Source organism: Aethalodelphis obliquidens, unplaced genomic scaffold (genome assembly GCF_003676395.1).
Source record: "Aethalodelphis obliquidens isolate GAN/ISIS:26980383/991018 unplaced genomic scaffold, ASM367639v1 scaffold57, whole genome shotgun sequence".
Classification (NCBI taxonomy): Eukaryota; Metazoa; Chordata; class Mammalia; order Artiodactyla; family Delphinidae; genus Aethalodelphis; species Aethalodelphis obliquidens.
This window is the reverse complement of record NW_020838001.1, coordinates 10,477,357-10,502,063: the sequence shown is the minus strand read 5'-3', so window position 1 is coordinate 10,502,063 and position 24,707 is coordinate 10,477,357. Positions and strand designations below refer to the sequence as shown.

Genomic DNA, 24,707 nt, shown 5'->3' with positions numbered 1-24,707 from the left:
TTGACTACATGGGTGTTTTGTTTTGTTTTGTTTTTTCAGCAGAAACTCCTGTATATCCTTGTTTCTCCTTTACCTCTTTAGAACAGTCCCTCAGAGCTATTTGAAAGGCTGCGATACCGGGCTGTAGCCCTCAGTGAGGCTGCCAGATAAAACAATTCCCAACTTTTAGGTGGTGCATTTTTTTTCAGTCAACAAGTGAATAACTATATATTGAATAATTTAGAAATGGAAATCAGCTCACCCCACTAGACCTTATCTGTCATGTGACACCACTGGTTTGCTGGTGTTTTTTCACGCAAATGACTGAATTTGGCAGTAATGTAGGTGTAGTTTATGGGGTGCTTACTCTGGGCGGGCCCTGGTTCTAGGTCCGTAGGGGAGCGTGCTCATTTCCTCATCTTGACAGCCGTGAAGCAGACACTATTATTATGCCTGGAGGGATGCGGTGACCTGCAAGGTGGCAGACAGGGCTTGCATGGGGCCCAGGCGAGATTTGAACCTGGGGCATCACGTTGGAGTCAGGACCGAGCCACGAGGCATCAAGTCAAACCCCAGAGGACCCTGCTGGTCGGGAACAGAGAGCACAAAGCTGTCTTCATTCCAGTGTCCAGTGTAATTTGTTGATTTAGCCCCATTTTGACCCTTATTTCTGGGTCCTGTGCTTCTGAGAGTCACTTAGGCCATCTGGATTCGTCAGGTTTGTTTCAGCATTCAGGGAAGCCAGGGCCTTGCAGATGAGAGGCTGGGGAAAGGCTAGGTAAACACAATTAAGCACCGTTAGAGGGTCTTGAAGGGCGAGGGGAGTGACAGTGAAGTGAGAGTAAATAATTAGGTTGGAGAGGAAGACCACAGACTGAGACTGCTGCTGTCCTGAGGCAGCTCATCTGTGAGATGAATCGCAATTCAGCACCTGCCTTGGCTTCATGTCCTGGAGGAAAAACTCCCTCTGCAAGCCTGGCACTGGGGGACCTACGCTATCTGCCCCTGTTCCAAACAAACCCCATCTCCTGGAACAATTTTCTTTAATCTTCCAACTATTTGGACTCAGGCTAATAATAATAATAATAATAATATTAATAGCTAGCATTCATTAAGGGATTATGTGCCTGGCACTATTTTAAGGGCTTTCTATGTTTTAATTCATTTAATAATCCTAGCCATTTATGAGGTAGGTCTGTTATTTCCTTTTTTACAGATGAAGGAACAAGAGGCACAGAGAGGTGAAGGTTGCTCAGTGGGATTTGAATCTAGACCGTGTGGCTTGAAAGCCTGGGCTCTTACTTCCGGACTGTGGAGAGTGTCCCCTTGGCTTACTGGCTCCTCTCCCCACCCCCCCATCAGTTGCAGTCTCTTCCCCCAAGGTAATGACTGCTGTCAGATAAGGGTATTGTGCCCTGGCCCTTTATCTGTATTCACAGTAGTATCTCGCTACTTATTCCTCTCTAATCCTCTCTTTGAGGTAAATTTACATGTTAATTACATGCAGGTCGATTTCATTCTTTTTTGTGGTGGTGCTGGTGGTAACATATATATATAGCATAAAGTTCACCATTTTAGCCATTTTTAACCACCATTTTTAAGTGGACAGCTCAGTGGCATTGTACTCACATGGTTGCACAACCGTCACCACCATCCACCTCCAGAATGTCTTCATTATCCCGAACAGACACTCTGTATCCATTAGACACTAACTCTCCCAAGTCCATGATCGCCTACGATCTCACTCGTCTTCTGTAGCTCTAGCTGTGCCAGTGACGCCCCATAGAACATGGCAGAGCCACCTGCTGTTCCCACCTACTGAAAGGCAGAAACACAGCCCTGGTGAGCTAGGCTTCGACTTTGTCTGTCCCAAGGCTGTGTCACAATAGTAACACTCCAGCTCCACCATCTGCGTCTCTTGAAAAGTCCCCTCCTTTCCGTGAATACCAGCAACCCAGTGGTCATCCTTCCATTCAGTTTGTGCAATTTCTTCTACCAGAGTTACTACCTTCAGTAGTTTCTGCTTAATTCATCCCATCCATTTAGTTATTCCTACCTTGGTTCTGCCTCTTCCAGGAAGCCTTCCCTGCTTACTCCCACTAATTCTTATCTCTTTCTTTTCTGAACTTAATAATACTAAATAATAGTTTCAGGTGTGGTAAATATATAACCTTTAAAAATCCTTACACAGGCTCTTTGGGGGAAAACAATATGGTTATTTACATTTTAAGAGGATGAAACAGGCATAGAAAGGTGAAGTAACTTGCCCCAAGTTAATGCACTGACCAATGGCAGAGCCGGTTTCACGCTCAAGCAGTGGGGCTTCTGAGCCCTGAAATTCATACGGTGAATTTCATGCCTCCTGCTTTTGCCACCTTGCTGTCTGAACTCTTCACTTTGTCACATCATCAGAAACCACCCGGCATCATTTCTAATGCAAAACAAGGTTGATGCCCTTCCCAAAGATGCTGTGTCTTTTCCTTCCCTAGTGTTCTAGGTGGATAGCAGGTGCTTGTCTTTGTCTCATTGTCATCTGTTAGTCAGTCTACAGGCTGTTTTCCAGGAAGGAGGGTGAGTAATTTCCTGTCATCAGTGGAAGCAGGCTGATGGTAAAGGATTCTTAAGAAGACAGTCCTTCTGTTCGTGAAAAAGAGGAAAGGAGATACAACCAACTCAAGAGGCAGAATGAGTCACTGACCCTCACTTCCACAGGGGACTGATGAACAAAATTAATTTATTGAAAATGTATTGATACCTATAGATATTAGACCCTAAAAACAGGCAAACAAAAACTCAGTCCCTGACTTCAAAGAGCTCACAGTGGGCAAGACTGGGTGGTCAAAATGCAGTGACAAGAAAGTGTGATAAATTCTAAGAACAAGACGTTACAGAGAAGGGATGCTTCCTACTCACAGGTGTGTGAGTGTACGTGAGCGTGGGTATATGTGAGAAAGTGTGTAAGGACCGAGGCATTCCTGGAATGAGGGAGTATACGGGAGTGTGTGAGTGTGAGAAAGCATGAGTAGGTGTGCACGTGTGATTATGCGCATGTGAATATGTGTGTTTAAGTGAGTGTGTGCTTGCCTGTGTGTGTCTGTGGCTAAGTGGTAGGGAAGTCCTCCTAAAGGAGCTGATTGTTTTCATTATCTGTTGCTGTGTAACAAGTGACAAAACCTAGTGGCTTAAACAGCAAACATCTGCTCACAGTTTCTGTGGATCAGAAATCAAGGCTTACTTGGGTGCTGGCTGCCATCAAGGTGGGGTCTCATCTGAAGGCTCAGCTGGGGAAGGGTCGGCTCCCAGCTCCCTCACGTGGTTGAGGGCAGGACCCAGGTCCTTGTGAGCTACAGGACTGAGCCCCCCCTCCGTTCCTTGTCACAGGAGCCTGTCCATGGGACATCTCACCACGTGTCAGGTGGCTTCCATCAGAGCAAGTGAACTAGAGAAGGTGACAGTGAGCAGGATGGAGACCGGAGTTTTCTTGTCACCTAATTTCAAAAGTAACATTCCATCACTTTTGCCATACTCTGTTTGTTAGAAGGGAGTCAGAGGGTGTGACCTACACTCAAGGGGAGGGGATTACACAAGGGTGTAACACCAGGAGGCAGGAATCATCAAGAGGCATCTTAGAGGCTGCCTGTCATCTTTACTTTAGCTGAACCTTTAAGGGTGACCAGGAGTTAATCAGGTGAATAAGGGTCAGAAGGGTGTTCTAGGCAGAGAGAACAAGGGAACGGAAGTACAGATAGAGAAGAAAGCGCACAGCATCAGGGGAAAGCCGTGTCCTGTGTGACTGGCATCAGGTTGTATGTGTGCTTGCACACACGTGTGGTTGCATTCACATGCATGCACATACCTGTGGTTATGGGGAGGCATGAGAAAACAGAGATAGAGCACGTATTTGTCATAGAGGCGGTATCACCAACAGGGAAAATATTAGTTCTTGCAGGGAGGGAAAGATCTTAGGTATTACAATGATAAATGGTCCTCCAGAACTCAACCCTAGGTAGTATATCTGAGGTATTAAATTTCATGTGGAAGAGAGGGTCAATTAGGAAAACACTGTCCAGAAGGATTCTTGGACTGGGAGTGATAATAAAAAGAAGTCAAGAAACTCTGATCTATAAAAAGTCAGAGAACCATTTACTGAATACTTAAAATCTATCAGACATTGTGTTAAGCATTTTGTGTACGTTATATACTTCCATCTAGTAACAACTCTATAGTTTGCACTTCAGGGAGAAGGAAACGGGGGTGGGCAGCTTCTGCTGATCTGGCCCATAGTGATCCCCACCCTGTGGTGTTCATGCCTCTGTGTATTCCTCTCCCATTTAATGTGGGCTGGACCTAGTGACTGGCTTCTAACAAATAGAATATTTGTTAGAAGGTATAAGATGTCATGTCTGAGATTAGGTTACAAAGATGGATTTCTTTTATAACCTAATCACGTAAGCTACTCTTCTGCCTCTTCTCATGTGGTTCCTCTGATGAAGCAAGCAGGAGGGACCCAGGTGGCAAGGAACCCAGGGCAGCTCCTGCCGGCTGTCAGCAAGGAGCCGAGGCTCTTACTCCAAACGCTCCTGAGGAGCTGAATGCTTCAAACACCAGAGCGGTGAGCTTGGAAGTGAATCCTTCCCCAGTTGGTCTTTCAGATAAGACCACAGGCTGACACTTAGACTGCAGCCCATGAGAGACTCTGAGCAGAGGACCCAGTGAGACCATGCCTGGATTCCTGATTCCTAGAAACTGTGAGGTAGCAAATGTGTGTTGTTTTAAGCCTCTAACTGTTGTGGTAATTTTAAAATGCAGCAATATGTAATACAGAAACAGGCTCAGAGAGATGAAGACACTTGTCCAAGGTCACACAGCTATGATCCCAAACCTGGTGTACTAATTCTCAGCTCAGCTCTCTTGATCATCCCCTCTGCGTCTCTAGCGTCTAGATCACAGTGGCCTTAAATGCTTGGTGCAGGGGTGAGGTCCTTTTCATGAAGGCGATGGGAAGCTATGGAAGGTTTTGGCAGGGGGGCAATGTGGGGTAAGGAAAAGCATGTCTTCTTGAGTTGAATGTCCAGATTCTAGCCGGCAGTGGCCAGCTTGGGGGCCAGGGACATCTGGATCATGCCAGCAAGACCTTGGAATGTTCTCAGGAGTTAAGCTAAGGGTCAGAGGTAGAGAAAGAAATACCCCCTTGGTCTTCTTCCCATCACGGTTTCCCGAAGATGCGTGAGTGTTCAGAGGGAAGGCAAGGAGTCCAAGGCAGACTCAAGGCGCCGGCACTCTTTCCTGTGACAGTCCCAGAGACCCGAGGGTAGTGTCCTCTGAGTCGGGTGGTCACTGCGGTGGCCTCCGTCCCCACGCTCAGCCCACGCTCCCGGGCATGCAGCGTATCTGCGGCCACCCGTGGCCCCAAACAAGAGCCACTTGGGAGGCTGGCGCCTTTCATTTCCTTGTGACAATAGTGCAGGAAAATAGATTTCTGGACTTGGCCCCAAACTGATAATTAAAGGAACGCTTTATCGCCAGCAAGAGCAGAAGTGTCCACCAGTGGCCTTTCAGAAAAAGGAAAAAAAAAAAAATAGCCTCGCTCTCTTCAGTGTCTTTGTGTTCATATGGAAATAGCTGACAGGTTTGCGAACAGCCTCGGCTCTGTTTATCTCCTCTATGTTTCTGCCAGGGATGCAAAGGGACATACTTTGCAGGCTGAGAGTTTTATTTCAGTTCCACGTTTCTGCATGAACCCAACGGTCCCATCCGTTCTCTCTTTGTCTTCCTGGGGCCATGTCGTTAGAAGATGCCGTGGGGTCAGCTGTAGAGGGACTAGGCAGACCTAGGCAAGGCCCAGCCATCAGAATTCGGGTGTGAGAGTGCGGGCTTTGCATTTAGATTGCCTTGGGTGCCAGCACTGCTTCCGGCATTTTCCAGCTGCCTAAACCTGGGCGAATTACTTGAATTTTCCGAGCCTCAGTTTTCTGACCTGTCAAATGGTTGCACCTACCACACAGGGCGCATGAGGATCAAAAGGGAAAATGCAGGTAAAGCACTTGGCCTGGTGCCTGGCACACACTGAGTGATCCCCAAATCTTAGCAAGATATTGTTGCTAGTGGGGTTGGGGTGGGGGGAGTTGGGAGGTGGGATAGGGCAAGCCCGTAACCCCCTAAGAGCACACGCGTGGACGTCAGTCTGCTTAGTTGAAAGGCTCGATGTCCTGGGACTTCCCTGGCGGTCCACTGGTTAAGACTCCATGCTTCCATTGCAGGGGGTGTGGGTTCGATCCTTGGTCAGAGAACCAAGATCCCACATGCTGTGCAGCGTGGCCAAAAAAAAAAAAAAAAAAAAAAGAATAAATCTTTAAAAGAAAGGCATGATGTCCTCCCAGGAACACCAGCTCTTGGACCTCCCTAAAAATCGGAGCTTTGTTGTCCTGCCCGTCCTCTACGAGGGGCAATAGTAATTGATGGTAATCAGATTATTAAAATGGGTGCCGCGGCTCATGGAATCCATGTTTGGGGTTAAGGAAACCGCCACAGGCTGGTTTGTATTTATCTTGGGTTGTTTGGAATGAAAGATCCAATTTGGGGTGTGTGTGTGTGTGTGTGTGTGTCTGTGTGCGCTTAAAGATATAATCCTGACTAGAGGCTAAAAGGTCTGATGTGATGGAAGGAGCACTGCAGTGGGGTCTGGATGTCTGGTCTGAGGCTGACACATGTTCCATCATCCTCTTGTCTCAGTTTCCCGAAGTGTGACAGGAACAGCTGGCATCTCTAACAGTTGTGTTGGTTCCACCACCTATGTCTGTATGCCTTTGGCAAGTGGGTTCACCTCTTTCAGCCTTTGTGACATCACCTATAAAATGGGGCTAATAATCGCCCCACCTCATGGGACTGTTGTGAGGGTTACATCAGATAATGCTCCTCCCTTTAGTGGGGTGTCACGTACGCGGTGGGAACTTGACGGAGAGCAAGGATGCTGGTGGTGGAGGAGAAGGCTGCCTCTTAGTGGAGCTCCCCGAAGATAGAGCCTGAGAGGGGATTGCAGCGCCTGTGATTTATTGAGGGGTGCCCCTGCAAAAATGGGGTGAGGGCAGGAGGATAGGGAAGGAGGATGGAGCAGGGGAAGAACTGAGTAAGGTGGTGGTCTCAGCTTCAGCTGAGCTGCAGCCCGTTCCCACTGGGGATGGGTGAGTGGGGTTCTGGCATGTGAACTGCACAGAACTGGTCCCACTTTGGGGCAAGAGGCTAGACCTTGTGACCCTGTGTCAGCCTCCCGGGGTGGAGATGGGGACTTCCTCGTGCAAGAAGGTAATTTGCTGGATTAGGAGGTAACAGGGAGCTGTTAGAAGCCAATCCTTACTCATCCACAGTAGGGAGGGGTGGGTGCACGCCTGGTAGAGGGTGATCGGGGTGGGCACCATCAGGGCCCTCAGCACTTCTTCATTCCTAAAAGATTGAGGCTTGGTGGTCCTTGCTCTTTCTAGGAAAACTCCTGTGTGATTATGGGATTACAGGGGCAGTGGCTGGCATATTGATGGACTCAGCCCTCCCAGGGGTGTCATCTACCTGAAGTCGATGTTTCTTCATTTCCAGTGCTCTGATAGTATCAGGTAGTGGAGATGAAAAGGTGTCTCAGCCCTTTGCACTGTCCTTCTCGTCCTTTGCTGTAAATGAAAGCAGGCAGAAACATTGCTCACACAGAGGCCAGAGAGATGCGAGCCTGGGGAAAAAGCACATTACCACAGAGACAGAGAAAAGGATTGCAGTCCCCAGGGAAGAGTGGGACCTTGGCAAGTCATCAGAAGGCTTCCCAGGGGTGTGACTAGAATTATTCTCTGTGCTAGAGGTTGAGCAATTCCAGTCCACGAGATTTGTTGCAATTTGGTTCTGTCCTTGCAGATAAAGTGGATGGGTGTTAGGATTTGACAGATGAAGTCCCCTTGGCTAGGGACATAACCGCAGTGGGCTAGAAGAAAGTGTCTCGGGCTGTAGGGGGTGGGGGAAAGCTCTTGGAATCAGGGGAGATGCAGAACTGAGAGAAGCTATGTCTCATAAACTAAAGACCTAAAATTGAGCACAGAGCCAGCCACCCTCAAATCAGAGATTAGCCTGGGAGCAGCCTATCCTTGTAATTGGGGCGTGGAGCCCGAGGGGAAGTATTGTGGAGCAAATGTCTGGAATGGGAGTTGTGCATAGACTCATTTTTTTGTCCACCCATCCATTCATCCTCCACCCACCCACCCACTCATCCACCCATCATCCACCCATCCATCCATCCATTCATCCACCCGTTCACCCATCCATCTTCCATCGATCCACCCACTCACTCACTCCCCACCCACCTACCCACTAATCCACCCATTATCCATCCATGTATCCATCCACCCATCCATCCTTCCATCCATTCTTCACCATTAACAAAAATTTTTTTTGAATAGTTCATACATTCACGTGGAAAAATTCAAATAAAACAAAAGAATAAAAGGTAAGCCCAAGGTGGTAGCAACTTGGTTTTCCTCCCTAGAGAGTAACAGTTACCAGTTTCTTTTAGTTCCTTCCGGAAATATTTTGCGCACACAAATGTATCTGTATGTACAAATGGCAGAAAACTATCCTCTTTACCGTGTGCCTTGGCCTTTTAGCATATCTTAAAGACATAGATGGCAACTGTGCCAGCCTGGGCAAGTTTGGGGTGTGCCACGAATGTTTCAAGAACCAGGGTGAGTGCAGTTTAATCGCAGACACACGCTTTGAAAAGTTCTGCCGAGTGGCTTCACAGAAATCAAACATCAGTAAGATCTAATTTTTCACTTTCTGTCTGAGTAGGGACAGCTGGAGTTTCATTCATCTGCAATACTTGGTTTTAAATTGTTTTCTTTCCTGCTTCTCCAATCCCCCGAATAAATTAAGAGGGCATTTTCCATTGATGTTTCTGAGTAACCAGTTTTTCACAACAAAGCTGTTAATAACTTACCTGTTGTTATTCTAACAACGTTCACACCTATTGCTAAAAGAGGGCTCCCTTTATCCACACACGTAATTGGGTTTTCACGCCCAATTCTTCATTTTCCCCAACTTTTATTTCAAACCTTTTCAAGTCTATAGAAAAAGTAAAAGAATTGTACAATAACCAGCCTTATGCCCTTCATTTAGACTCACCAGTTGTTGGCATTTGACATTTTTGCCACATTTTTCATTTTTTCCCAAACTATTTGAAATTAGATTGCAGACATTATGATCCTTCATCTCTTAGGAGCCTGCATCTCCTAAGAACTAGGACATTCTCCTACAAAGCCGCAATACCATCATCATGCTCAGACATTTACTAATTGGTATAATAATTTTATCTAATGTAAAATCCATATTCATATTTTCCCAATTACCTTCTTATTGTTCTCTGAAGCAATTTTTTTTTTCTTCCTTGACCCAGTCAAGGACAACTGCATTCAGTTGTCAGGTCTCTTAGGGTTCTTTAATCTAGAATGTTCGCCACATCCCCTCCCCTAGCCTTTGTTCTTTCCACCCCCATGACATTGGCATTTTAAAAGAATCAGCCAGCTGTCTTCTAGAATGTCCAATAACTTGGATTTATCTGATTATTTCCTTATGATTCGATTTAGGATAAACCTTTTTGGCAAATGTCATACACAGGGAATGTTTTTCACTTCCCACTGGTTCCCACTGGGAGGCACATCATGTCAGTTACTATCCATTATTGGTAATGCTACATTGGAGCACTGTTCAAGGTTGTATCTACTAGTAAAGGTACTTCTTTCCTTTTATAATTAACAGTTGAGGCCATGTGACAATTCTGTTCCAAACAGCCTTTCCTCTATGGTTTTAGCATCTGCTGATTATCCTTGCCTAAATCAATAATCATATTGGCAGTTACAGTCTTCTAGTTTTGCTGTTCTTTGTACATTTATTATCTGGTATTCTTGTGTAAAGAAGCGCTCCATCCACCTGTCCATCCCACTCACCTTTAAGTTTCTTATTTTCAGTATCGTTGTGGAATTACAGAGTCTCTCCACTCCCCACAAGATTTGGCCAGTGGGAGTCCCTTCAAGGTGGCTTCTTTGACCTTGGGACATGCCTCCGTCAGTTCTGAGCACTTCCTTACTCTCTGACACAATAAGATGTTGCCCCAGAAATTGAATCAGTCATTTCTCCTTTTAGAAGGGGCATGGTATTTAGAAACCAGGATCTGGGTGCTAGGTGTGCTTTTTTTTTTTTTTGTGGTACGCGGACCTCTCACTGTTGTGGCCTCTCCTGTTGCGGAGCACAGGCTCTGGACGCGCAGGCTCAGCGGCCATGGCTCACGGACCCAGCTGCTCCGCGGCATGTGGGGTCTTCCTGGACCGGGGCACGAACCCGTGTCCCCTGCATTGGCAGGCGGACTCTCAACCACTGCGCCACCAGGGAAGCCCTAGGTGTGCTTTTTTGATACTGGAGTGTTATTAAGTCTAGATCTTTTGAGTGAAGAGCTAGGATATGTATATATTTATATCATGAGTTCATAGTGATACCACCAATTTTCCTCATCTCTCCTCATTTCATATTTATATCTTCATTCTCCCACAGTGGGAACCCTAATTTCCAAAAAATTTAATATAGGTACTCATTTAATCTATTAAACAACACACACAGAATACTTTCAGAATTATTGTCCTGTTACCACAAATGTACTAAATGAAGTTCAGAATTTCTTTGCAGTTCTTTTTGTCCCACCTGCTAAGGCTATCCAGTTGGAATGTGTGTCTAAAAGTTACTTGAATCAATTATTTTCTCTGTGGATTACATTATTTATTTGATGTAAGTTAGAGTTATTTGTTTCTGCTTGTATTCAGTTTTAGGGTTTGCTTCTTTCTACCCCTTTTAATTTAATTTACATGGTTCCAAAGCAAAGCTATATGAAAAGTTATACTCAAAGTGATATCCCTCCCATCTCTACCTCTGACCCCATTCTCATCTACACACTATAGCAAATAATTTTCATTAATTTCTGGATTTTTCTTCCCATGCTTTGTTTTGCCAAAACCATCACACACACACACATACACATACACACACACACACATACACACTACTGTTTTGCACCTTGCTTTTTTCTCTTGACAGCGTATCCTGGAGATAACTCCATATCAGCTCACAGGCTGATTCTTTTTTTCGTTCAATCACTCTCCCATGGATGGGCATTTAAATTTAGATTATTTTTCATATTTTACTATTACTAATAATGCTGCAATGAATAGTCTTGTGCATATTTTTTCATATTTATGGCGTTATATCTGCAGGATAAATTCCCAACAGGGGGCTTTGGTGGGTCAAAGAGTAAATGCACATGTAAATTTGTTAGATATTGTCTTGCCCTTCCTAGTGATTGTACCTTTATGTACTCCTACCAGCAGTATATGAAGTGCCTATTTCCCCCTAGTCTCACCAGCAGAATTTGATGTTAAGCTTTTGAATTTACCAATTTGTTAGAGGAGAGATATCTCAGTATAGTTTTAATTTGCATTTCTCTTATTTTGAATAAAGTTGAGCATCTTTCTTTATGTTTAAGTCTCATTTATATTTATTTTCTGTGGACTGTTCATGTCCTTTGCCTATTTTTCCAAAAGGCTTTAGGTCCTTTCCCCCCCCCTCTATTTTTTTTTTTTTTTTTTTTTGCGGTACGTGGGCCTCTCACTGTTGTGGCCTCTCCTGTTGCGGAGCACAGGCTCCAGAAGCGCAGGCTCAGCGGCCACGGCTCACGGGCCCAGCCGCTCCGTGGCATGTGGGATCCCCCCGGACCGGAGCACGAACCCGTGTCCCTTGCATCGGCAGGCTGACCCTCAACCACTGTGCCACCAGGGAAGCCTGAGATTTCTCTTTCTTTTGCATGTCTTTATTCAACTAATTATGAAGACTTGATGTTTCCTTCTTCCCAATATTTCTTGAATCTGGTATTTCCTTTCCACAGACCCATGACTAACATCCTAGTCACTGTGCCCACACGGCTGTGAGATCCATTCTCCTGGATCCAGGTTTTTTGCTCCTAGGCTGCCTGAATGATCTTCTTAGACCTCTTAATATTGCTCTGAAAGTTTCAGATGTTCTATTCATTTTTGAAAAAAATGTTTTTTTTTCCCGTATGTTCTTCAGATTGGATAATTTCTGTTGACCTGTAGTCAAGGTGAACAACTCTTTCCTCTGTCATTTCCATTCTGCCATTATACTTGTCCATTGAGTTTTTTATTTCATATACTGTATTTTTTCAGTTCTAGAATTTCTGTTTGGTTTCTTTTTGCATTTTCTTTTCCTGATGAAGTTTCCTATCTTTTTATTTATTATGATCATATTTTCCTTTAAATCTTTGAGCAGTTATAGTAGCACTTGTGAATGGGCTACATTTTCCTATTTCTTTGCATGATGAGTAATTTTGTTTTATATCTTAGACATTGTGAGTATTATACCACAGAGACATAAGATTGTTTTACTTTTCCAAAGAGTGTTTGGTTTTTTGTAGGCAGTTAACTTGGTTGAACTAAAATTGTAAAATCTGTCTCTTGATTGGTGGCTAATACCTCAGTTTATTTATTTATTTTTTTAAACCATACCTAGGCTTCTTGGAGTCTTCCCCATGCTATTCAGGGATTAGACAGAGATTTGGGCAAAGTTTATTTACAGAATTCTGGGGCCTTTCCTCTCTGTAGCTCTCCCTTTTAGGATTCCCCACATTCCTCACTTTCCAGTGGCTGTAGTTGCTTTGAACTCTGCCTTCCAGTTATTCAGGCCAGAAGGATTGTGGTTTTTCTATCAGAGTTTTACCTTCCCATGTAGCACTGACTGTGGCCTGACCCTAGGCTAAAAAATATAAAAAGTCAGGAAACCTACTTCCTGCCATTTCTTTCTTCCAATGTCACCTCCTCTCTGAAATCTGCCTGCGTTGGCTGACTTTCCAGTGCCTTCATGTAGTTGTGTCCTCTGCCCCCTGAATTGTTGTTATTTGTGGGAGAGTAAGTCCAATAGGAGCTGACTCAGCAAGAAGCAGAACTCTGATTAATTTTTTGAAAACATTTTCATCTTTTCCCTCTTTGTCAAGAACTGGCTCCTCTTTTACTTGTCGTATGTTATAGGTCAGGATGCACATGGCTAACACTTCAAACTACTTGCAGTTCAAGTTGTCTGTTCGTCTATCCATGATGCCTTTACTGTGGGGATGAATCCACCCACAGAGTCTTTATTTAACCATGGAGAATGAAAATATCAATGCGCTATTTGAAAATAAAGATAATATTTAGAAGAATAACAAGCATGTCTAATTATTTCTAATGATTAGTATTTATACTTATTCAGTGGAGGATGTAATTAAGAGCATGTTCTAAAGGAATACAAACTCGTCAATACAATTTAGTATCATCTTATCGTCTTGCATTCTTTATTACCCATGATTGCTAAAATTAATTCTGGTTTTTCTTATTTTGCTTAAAGAAGGACCCTTTTACCTACCTATACCCTAGCTTTAGGCTTGCTCACAGGTTTCCTAGCAACTGGGCTAATGAATGCAGTAAATTTTTTTTTTTTTGTATTCCCGTATACTATGCTATTTTTAAATACCAAAATACTGCCTTTAAAAAATGTAATACCGTTATTTTGGTATTTTAGGAAATCTGAAAGCTGAATCATTTACATCTTGAGATTTTAAGAGAGTTTTATGCTGCATTGAATGTTCTAATTGAACAAAAGATCACTTGTTTAGAAAACATCTTTCTCATCTCCCTTATCCTCAAGAGAAGGAAAAAAATATATTTATTTGACAAAGCAAAGCATGTGTTACAAAGATACTACTAATAAAAATTCTCCATGTAAGTGGGATGTGAACGTGATAGCTTCAAAACTGACACAGGGCACTCTGCAGCAACAGCTGAATCAAATGATTCTGTAACTGTCTATGAAGAAATGAAAGAACTTGAAGGTGAGCTGGTAAAACAATTTCCTTAAAACAAAATTCCAGGCTCCTATCAATAAAAATTATACTCTCGGGCTTCTCTGGTGGCGCAGTGGTTGGGAGTCCGCCTGCCGATGCAGGGGACACGGGTTCGTGCCCCGGTATGGGAAGATCCCACATGCCGCGGAGCGGCTGGGCCCGTGGGCCATGGCCGCGGGGCCTGCGCGTCCGGAGCCTGTGCTTCGCGGCGGGAGAGGCCACAGCATTGAGAGGCCCGCGTACCGCAAAAAAAAAAAAAAAAAAAAAAAAATTATACTCTCTGTGAAGAAATCAGTTATTCCAAAGGATCTCAAAGATATTTGAATATGAAAGTGTCAGAGGGAAATATTTGGATTAGCTGTTTCCTCTCCATTCCTCTGAGTAGATGTTTTAAACACCTTGAAAATTTTTCACAAGAAGATGCTCGGGACTCAACTGTGACATCATTGATACACACTTTTATTTTTTATTTTATTTTATTTTTGCGGTACGCGGGCCTCTCACTGTTGTGGCCTCTCCCGTTGCGGAGCACAGGCTCCGGACGCGCAGGCTCAGCGGCCATGGCTCACGGGCCCAGCCGCTCCGCGGCATGTGGGATCTTCCCGGACCGGGGCACGAACCCGTGTCCCTTGCATCGGCAGGCGGACTCTCAACCACTGCGCCACCAGGGAAGCCCCTCACACTTTTACTTTTTAATGATTGCATTTAAAGAATCATAATATTTTATTTTAAATTTTCCCAGTTACTAAAAATTCCTTTTAATTTTTTTCAATGTTGACTATGTTATTTTTGTTATATTTTATTAAATTGTATCTGCTAATAATTTGTATTAAAGTATAATATGTATTGCTTATATTTTCTGTGCTCATTGTAGTGCTTAACATTTTGTAATGTTTATACAGTTAATGTCTTCAAATTATAGTGGATGATTCGTTTCGGTGGTTTAAAATAATTTTATTAATTCCAAACACTTTTTGATAAAATAGCCGTATTAAATACAAAATGCAGGTATAGTCATTTTCTGTTGGTACCTGTACTCATTTATCTGGCCACTAGTAGTATTATATCTGCTGTTAAATTCCTAATAGAATATATTTATCTGCACTCAATCCCAGGAAGGCAGGCTGGCAGAGGACAAAGTGCTCAGATCACTGTCATAAGAGGCCGTCTGGTGAATGAGAAAGAATAGATTCAGGTGTTAGACAGAATGCAACCTCACGTTTACATCCCAGATAAGGAGTTCACTCCTCTGAGGCTCAGTTTCCCTGTCTGTAAAGCGAGGATTGATTTTTGTCCACCTTGTGGGGTTATTGAGATTATTAAACGAGCATGTGTGCTAACATGGCTGTCTCCTCAGAGACGCTGACCTTGTTTGGGTCTTCTCCTCTCCCTCCTTCCCTGCAAGAGACTTTTTCTCTGCTAGAAGTTACCTGGCAACAGACAAGGAGTCTGGCGCCATTGCTAGAGTTGGGGTGTCACAAGTTTGATGACACGCGGCTCCACTGGGGTCTTTGACAGCCCAGAGTGAGCTCACTACAGTGGGGTCAGGGGAGGTGAGAGTGACAGAGGAAAATGTAGTAAGGAATCTAGAGTCAGAAAGCAGCTACCCAGATTCACATTTAATGTTAATTTTCTCCTTTGAATGCATCTCAACTGGAAGCGTAAATTGAAACGGTGGGAACTGCAATGTGGGAGCCTCTTCATTTGTTTTTGGAAGTGCTGTGAGGCTACCCGGAAGGAACCAGTGGGGCTGTGAGCAGGTATTTGTTTTGAAGGGCATTTCTGCGGAGTGGTAGGGAGGGGTGGAGAAGGGGGCATTTCGGCTGTTCCTTTGGAACTGAGTTGGACCTTGCAAGTGGCTTCGGGAAACCTCCAGTTGACTATTTTCCAGTGATACATAACACACTGTACCATCTCTTTCCTTGCTAAATAATTCAGAGGTCAGCAAGCTCAGCGCCAAGAAGGCGCGTATGTGGGTGTCATTGTTTGCAGTGATTCCAAGTTTATCCGATTTTTGCAAACCTTGGTCTGTTTATCTGATTCCATGACATAAATCTAATTGGTTTGAAATTTTCAGCTGACAAACCCTGTCTTGTTCAGATGCCACCCAGGCTGTGATGAGCTCTCTCTACAACGTGCCATGCATCACTTCACCAAGTCCGTTTTTAAAATACTGGTGACATTGTTTATTTCATTAAAGCTTTGTGCCTGGGCTGGTTAAACAGACTCATCCACAGAATGGAGACGTGGATTACGAAGCTTTAACCCCCCTCCCCCATGTCAAGTACATTTGTTCCACTCTGTTGTGAACAGGAACCCTCTCCCCTAACCACAAGCACAATACTGGGCACATTGTAGGGCTGGTGAATCTACTTTTAGTCAAGATGCCTGAAAGGCTGATTATATCCAAATGTTATGGATGATTTTCATGGACATTCTGTCCATTCGTTCAAATCAGGACTCAATTCAATCGATATATATTACCCAGCCTTAGGATGGCTACTGTCCCTGCCCCCCAGCAGTGGTCCACTGGTCAAGTGATGTTGGTCCACCCTTTTGAATGGACCAGTTGTCTCCTAGGACTTGGACTGAGCATCCCTCACTCTCCAGCGAGGCACTTGCCTTGGCACTAGGATCCCAGAAGCTGGAACCGGAAGGGATCTAGACGGTCTGCTAAGTTGGTGGTTCATGATCTCTTTTGGGGTACAGGTCCCTTTGAGAACTTGATGAAAATCCTCTTCCCAGAAAAATGCACATGTGCCTGTATTTACCTTTCATTCCAAAATACATACTGAGCCCCTGCAATGCCCCCCACACACCCTGTTCCAAATGCTGGGATACAGCAGAGAAGAAAGTGATAAAAAGCCCTGAACTTACCTTCTAGGTTTAGGCGTGGGAAGGATAGACAAAAGTAGTAATTAATAAACAAATATATTGTATCCTAGAGTGTGATAAACGCCAAGGAGCAACGTATAGCCTGTGAGAATGGCAGACACGTCGCTGGAGGAGGGCGGAGACGGTACCACGTTCTGCTGGCTCCATGGACTGACTTACCCAGAGCCCGACTGATAGATACTGACTGGAAGCCGGGCCACTGTCTGCAGGTCAGGACGGCGGATTAAAACCTGGCCAGAGGGGGGTGGGACGGATATGTCACAGTGACCGTGGGACTCTCTGCGCCTAAAGACTTCCTGGCGAGGCAGGGCAGGCCTGGGGAGAAGTGGGCAGTGGCTTAGGAGTGTCGAGTCCACCCTGGCATCTATATGCTGCGGGGTCTATACCTGCTCTCTGTCTTTCTCCTCCTCTTTCTCTGGCTAATGCTTATTCATTCTTTACATCCTAGTTTAAACAGCACATCCCTGGGGTGGGGTGGGGGGTTGCTGTTCCCCAGACTAGGCTGAGGCTGTCCTCCCAGGCTCGCTCAGCACCCTGCACTTTTCTGTCATCACCGTGTACCTCGGCAACTTTCTGGCACTCCCGTGTTTTCTGCTTGATTCCAGCAGCTGGACCGTGGCTTCGTGGCCCAGGGGCTTGTCTTGTTCTCTGACCTCAGGGTCTTGCTCGGTGCCTGGAACACGGCAGGGCCTCGGTACATCTCGAGAGAAGGAAAGAGTGACTATTCACAAAGCATAACAGAAATGCAGGGAAGGTGGCTGACTCTGGGGAGGTGCCGGGGAGCGCCAGGCGGGGAGTTGATGTCAGTTACGTACCGAAGGATGAGGAAGCATTTTCCAGATGGAGAACGAGGGTGGGCCTTTCAGGGAGAGAGAAGAGCAGGTGCGAACGCACGAAGGTGTGGAACTGCACAGTATGCTTGCAGAGTGATTTGTGTAGCAAGTCTGGGGAAGGACGTCAGGGGACGGGGCAGGGGGTGGGGTCAATGAATCCAAAGTGGTTGGCAGAGATCAGAGTCCAGAGGACCTTGTGAGCTGTGTTTGGTTGTGGGCTTTACCCTGGGTCACTGGAAGCTACTGGATGTTTGTGAGCCCATGGATGAGATGGTGAAATTTGTGTTGTAGAAAGATGACTGGGGGTGGTGGACTGGGGGAGGCTGGACTGGAAGGGTATTAATGCTCACTGTGATACATCTGGAAGCTAATTCCTGTCCTTTCCCCCAACTCCTGGGACAGGAAGCTGGATGATGGGCACCCACCATTATACCAGCCCTCTCTCCATCGTGAGGGGCGTCATGAGGAAGGGGAGCCAGGGTCGTCATGGATCAGTGAAAGGGCTTCCGCATCCCCCCGGCTGCCATCTAAGTGGCTGGAAGGGGACTTATTTGGGGAAATCTCCCTTACTCCCAGCAGATGCGGGGGCTGACCAAGGCTCCGCTCCCCTGTCTGGCTTCCAAGACAGCTTGAGCCAGGTCAGGAGAAGTCTGCGTGGATCCAGGAAGGGCAATCAGTGGGGCTGATTAAGCATTCAGAATAGGTTGGGCCTCCTCGGGGAATCAACTGCTAGTTTCGGTACCTATGGAATCCATAGGAAGCAGCTGCCTGGCCACTCGTGCCTGGAGATCAGGCTTTCAAGTAGAGCCAAACTTGAAGGTGGACAAAGGCTTGGACCCACCGTTTCTTGAGGGTCTGTTATGTGCCAGGTTCCATTTCGTCCTCATGCACCCCTCCCCGGGACGTATTACAACTCCAATTTTCCAAAGAAGAACCGAGGCATGGAGAGGTTAAGGACCTTGCCTGAGGTCACACCGCAGGTTCCTAGTGCAACAGGCAGAGCCTGTACTGGTTCTCCTGAACCAGCTGCAAACTCTTCTGATTTTGTCCCGATGTGTTATCATCGCTCAGCCTGGTCCCTCTGCGAGTGAAACAGCCAGTGCTTATTAAACACCCTCACAGTTCCAGGCACTCTGCATTATGTTACTTTGAATCCTTGCAACAATTCATTTGAGGTGAAGGTATTTATCCCCATTTCACAAAGAGCTGAGGCTCCAGGAGCTTTGTCGAGGTCACACAGCTGGTAAGCAGTGAAAGCAGGTCTGAACCCAGGTGGCCTGACTGATCTCAGGGTGGGCGAGAGGGAGTGAGAAGGGTGTGGCAGCTTGAAGCAGGCCCCCAGTCCTCGTCTTCGTTGAAGAAAGAATTCAGCAAAGAGACAGAGCTTACGAAGCAGATGAAGTGTTTATTAGAAGCAAAGAACACACGGGCGAACTTGGGGAGTGAGTTACGCCCAATGAGGGTGGCTGAGATCGTTTATATGTGGGCAGTCTTCTGGGTTGTCTCTGGCCAATCATCTTGCTTGTGCCCATATTTGGCCTGACTCAGGATCCTTCCTGGTGAGTGCACGGCATTCCTCAGTCAAGATGGATTCTGGGAGGTTGGCAGGACACGTTATGGGTTGGCAATTCGGCCTTCCTTTGGCCCCTCCCTAGGCTGAGGACCTTCTCTGCACATGGGTCTGCTGGAAAGTCCCCTTGACCACAAGAATGAGAAAAATGTGGTCGCTTTGTCTTCCACCCAATCGGGGCTCTGCTCCTGCTGGTCTCTTATCTCAAGGTGTCAGCAGGAGACTGGTTGCAGCTGTTCAGCCTGGGGCCCATCTATCTCCAACCTCAGGACCTCAGCGTGGGAGCCTGTCTCACTTCCTCTTTCTCCCTCTATTGCTCTCTCTGCAGACAGCACTTCTTCCCATCTAAGTCCTTCCCCAGCCCTCTCTTCCTCCCCGTTCCTCCCAAGCAGACTCTCCACCCTGGCACTTCTGCTCAGACCTGTCTGTTAAGGAGCATAGAAAGTGAGCGTGCGTGTGTTAAAGTGAGTTAGCAGGTTGTTTAAGCAGAAGTCTCTAGACAGCAGTGTGAGATGCCTTGACAGAGTCAATTACCGAAGCCCCAGGGAAGGGCTGTTTAGCATCTTGAAAGAATTAACCAACCAGTGCATAACATTGCAAATGAACCGCCTCTTAATTATATCCGTGTTTCCATTACACACCCCGTTGGGCTCCAGCCCCAGGCATCTGTGGCCCCAGGTTTATTAAATCCCCTTGGCCACAGCCAACTTCTCAGGGAGGACAGCGACACTGCACATGTGGGAACAGCTACTCTGCTTGCACTATCAACTTAAATGTCAAGTCTTTGCTTGTGGACATGTCTGCCAGAAATACAGGAAAAGAGCAAAGTTGTTTCAACAGGCTCCAGCCTTTCTGTGCTCCCGGGGAGCTGTCTTCTGCCGGATTCAATTCAGTTCCGTAACAGTAGCTACCTTTGCTGGCATATCTCCTGTGTGCCAGGCACTTTCTGTAACTCTCACCTGCACCGTAGGTGTTGTTATCTCCCATTTTACAGGCAGGGAAACTGAGGCTTGAAGGTCATGGGGACTTGCCCAAGGTCATGTATTTGGTCAATTGCAACCAGGGTCTACCTGGTATCTGAGTCTGTGCGTCAGATCATGCCACCCACTGCCCCTGAGTCAACCCAACGTGTGTTTCAAATAACTCAGTTCTTGTCTGTGGTGTCCATACCTCTTACCTCGTAGTTAGAGTTTGTCTCAAACCCTATTTTATGCCAGTGGCAGTTTGGTGCTTGGCCCCAGGTTTCTGAGAAGTTTCTAGAGGCGTTCATTTCTGTTGTGTTGGGTTGGGTTCTGGCCTTTCTGGCCAACTCTCTCAGCTGCCCCTTATTACACATGGTGCCGATTCGGGGTTGACTCAGAAGGAACAGTCAGTCTTTCTGCCCACTTCCCACAGAATAACCCCACTCCCACCAGGCATTTTTACATGAATTGCAAAATTCGGGGTTGACTTGAAGAGAAAGGTGCATTTGTTTTTCTGGGTTTTTTGGGTTTTGTTTTCGTTTTTTGGCCTGCCGTGCAGCATATGGGAGCTTAGCTCCCGGATGAGGGATTGAACTTGGGCCCCTGGCAGTGGAAGCTCAGGGTCCTAACCACTGGACCGCCAGGGAATTCCCTAAGAGAAAGGTGCTTTTGTTATCCCCATTTTACAGATGAGGAAATTGAGGCTTAGGTTAATTTGCCCCAATTTTTTCTGCAGGTAAGTGTAGACCCAGGGCTTGAACCTGGGGCTGCCTGGCTCCAGCATTCCGATTCTTAACCTCTAGACTGGGAAAGTATCGTCACACACTTGATTCCTCTGTGTATGTTCCAAGTCCTCACTGAACGCTGACTTCACTTTCCAAAGGTGGGGTCTTGTAGTGGTCTTTGGTGTCTGATATGGTGCAATGCATCCAGAAGGCATTTAATAAGTGCTGGACAGATGAATGACTAAACAAAATACGGTTGTTTGAGGCATAAGTTGTCTACTCAGATCTGCCTTGGAGAGAAAATGCTACCTAAAAGAGGCTAGTTTGTGGCTCTTTTCTAGAAACCAGCCATTTGCACACCTCTCCCTGGGAGGCAGTGGATTGCAAAGCTGAGCCATCCTTTGGTCTGGTTTCATCAACATTTCCTTGTCTTTTAATTTGTGCTAAGAGGGCATGAAAAGAAATAAACAGAGCGATGTGGCGGGGGGAACTTCTTCTTGGCTCCCGTGGTGGGGTAGGCATATAAGACGGACTGAGTGCTCTGCCTTCCTCTCAAAGTTCACGCTGTTTTTACTCCAAAGTTGTTTTCCCACATGTTTTATCGTGCTCTCTGGAAAATCAATTTTTTCTTCTCAAGACCACAGAAGAATCTCTGTTTCAAAACACATTTGTGCCCTTAAAACTAACATATTCAGTCTTACTGCCTCTGGTTTCTGTAAGCAGGCCCATTCCATGCTATTTTTAGGGTCATTTCCAGAAAAATAATTTCCTTTTCACTGTGGACTCTGTCAAGCTGAGTGGAGTTATTTTCTTTGTGAAGTTGGATGAGTAAATCCAGTCCGAAAAGATGGGGATTTAAAACATTTCCTGCAGAGATGGGGCTCGTCGCTGTGTTTATCTTATGGATTAAAATAAAAAGAAGCTCCCAGAAGGTCAGCGTGTCCATTGTGCTTTGTTACCATCTATCAGGTCTATTTTCTTAAGTAGTCAGAGCTGTTTGCATGAATAATAATAATAGCTCCAGCAATAATTGCTTTTGGGTGCTAAAAATAGCCTCTTTCTTGGGGTTGGAGTTGGATGGACCTGGATTCAAATCTGGACAAGTTACTTAACCTCTCTGGCTTCAGCTTCCTGCTCTAAAAAGCAGGAAGACTAATAGTACCTACAGCATCAGGTTCTGTTAAGGGTAAAGCAAGATAAGGCATGCGTATCAGGATGGATGGATGTCTCCATTAGGGGCAGAAGGCACAGGACCCATGATTCTTTTAGGGATCCACAAAATGTTTCCATTTTACTTTTTTTAAATCATAAGAAAAACATGAATATGGTAATAATAGATACATAATAATGAATCCAGTCCAGATTATACTTACCTTTCTACTTGCATAGTCATACAATATAATTTTAAACATTTTTATGGAGGAAGGAGCCCATGAAGGCAGGTGCTGAGGATCCATGAGTCATAATGCAGCCCTGATGTGTATCCATTTGGATTAGATTACCCAGTGACAGTATCTTCAAAAAATGGAAGTATATTTTTCTTTCGTGTAAAAGAAGCCCAGAAGTCAGCAGTCTGAGGCTGGTTTGGCAACTCCTTGGTCTTCAAGGCCCTGGACTTCTGTTTTTCTGTAGTACCTCCTTCAAGTTTGCCTCGTGGTGCAAAATGGCTGCTGGAGCTTTAGCCATCATGTCTGCATTCCAGGGATCATGAACAGAGATGGGGCAAAAGACAAAAGGGGCCTACTTCTCAGCTGGGGCAGCTCCCTTTAAGGAACATTCTAAGAATTTTTTGCACAACACTGAACTTGTGATCACAAGGCGACAGCTTAGCTACAAGGCAGTGGGGGGAGGCTGGGAAATGTCAAGTTTTGGTTGGATGTATTGCTTTTCCAAACAAAAAGCTTATACCAAAGAAGGGAAGAATAGGGCCACGGTACACAACTCAGAAGTGAGGAGGCAGTAGCTCTCTCTATGGGCAACACCTCGACCAAGAGGGAGACAGGAGAGAACTGGGCAGACAGATTCCTCCTGCCAGGTACCCCACCTGTGGTGTGGTGCTTGAGCCAGGTCTGAAAGAGGAAGGGCATCCCTGCAGAGGTAGGGCTCCAATCACGTGAGAGGGTCAGGAAGGAAAGGATGAAGGGAATCCATCAGGTACATGAGCTCCGTATCCCATACAGCGGGTTCCCTCACTCCATAGGTCTCTGCTTACGTGACCCCTCCCCAGAGAAGCCATCCCTGACCACCGGCTCTCAGTCTCAGGCCTCCTTTCCCTCTCCTCTACTCCTTACTACCTCGGGCTATTTTTTCTTTATGGCGTATGTCATCACCTGTAGGTTTACTTCTTTATTGTTTAGCTGCTCTGCTAGAATGTAAGCTGTCTGGGAGGCATGGATCTTACCTGTCCTGCTCATCACGGCATCCTGCTTCTGGCATCTCCAGCATGTCGTGCCTGGCGTGTGATGGGCGCTCATGCATATGGAATAACTGGCCTGATGTATGAATATTGAACAGCGCGGGGGGGACCGGACTGACTTGGACTCTGGTACCCAGGCTCTCACACTCTCTTCTACACTCTTCAGCTCTCTTGTTTCATTCATTGTCATCCAACAAAGGCTTGCTGAGAGCCTCCTCTGTGCTAAGTGCTGTTCTGGGCATGGGAACCCTGCAAGAAACAAAGGAGAAGGAAATCCTTACTCTTGTGGAGTTTGTTTTGTTTTGTTTTTTGGCCACACCGCGCGGCTTGTGGGATCTTAGTTCCCCGACCAGGGATCGAACCCGGGCCCTTGGCAGTGAAAGCGCAGAGTCCTAACCACTGGACTGCCAGGGAATTCCCAAGTTTATCTTCTAAAGGGAGTGGGGGACAAATAAATATGTCAGCAGATGATACGTGGTGTGGAGAAAACCAAAGAAGAGAGGGGACTAGCTTCTGGGAGTGGGGTGTGGTCATTTTATAGGGAGTGGCCGAAGGAAGGCTTCACTAAAAAGTGGTAACAGTGGAGCAAAAATCCGAAGGAGCTGGGGAGCCAGCCATGTGGACATCTAATAGAAAAATGTTCTAGGCAGAGGGAACAGTAAGTGCAAAGGGCCTGGGGCAGGAGTGTGCCTTGTGTGTCTGATGAACAGAGATGAGCCAGTGTGGCTGGTAGAGAGAGTGGGAGCCAGGTGGAGGGTGCCAGGGTCAGGGAAGATCACTTAGGTCCTGTAGGTCACTGTTGGAACTTTGGTTTGTTTTCTGAAGGCTTTGAGAAGCCATTGGAGAGTTTGGGGCAGAGGAGTGGCATGATTTGACTTTTGTTTTAAAAGGATTCCTCTGGCCGTGTGTTGAGGATTGACTGTACAGAGTGGGAGTGGAAGCAGGGAGATGAATGAAGAGGCTACTGCCTTATGAAGGTTAATTTTATGTGTCAACTTGACTGGGCAAAGGGATGCCCAGAGAGCTGATAAAACATTATTTCCGAGTGTGTCTGTGAGGGTGTCTCTGGATGAGATCAGCATTTGAATTGTAGACAGAAAGATCACCAATATCAGCGTAGGCGGGCATCATACAAGCCTTTGAGGGCCCGAATAGAACAAAAAGGTAGAAGAAGGTCAAATTTGCCCTCTCTGCTTGAGCGGGGACATCCATCTTCTCCTGCCCTTGGACATCGATGCTCCTGGATTTTGGCCCTTTGGACTTTGGACTTGGACCAGGACTTACTCCCTACTTCTCTGGGCTTCAGGTTCGAATTGGAACTACACCACCAGCTCTTCTGATGGCAGGGCTCAGCTTCTATAATC

At 46.0% G+C, this 24,707-nt stretch overlaps 1 long non-coding RNA gene across 1 annotated transcript in view; it reads left to right on the top strand.

Moving 5' to 3' along the window:
- Positions 1 to 24,707, top strand: part of LOC113609586 (uncharacterized) — an 80,954-nt gene that overhangs the window by 31,887 nt on the left and 24,360 nt on the right. Inside the window, exon 3 of the long non-coding RNA XR_003428711.1 lies at positions 16,888 to 17,046. This is a non-coding gene — a long non-coding RNA (uncharacterized LOC113609586). The remainder of the gene's footprint in view (positions 1 to 16,887; positions 17,047 to 24,707) is intronic.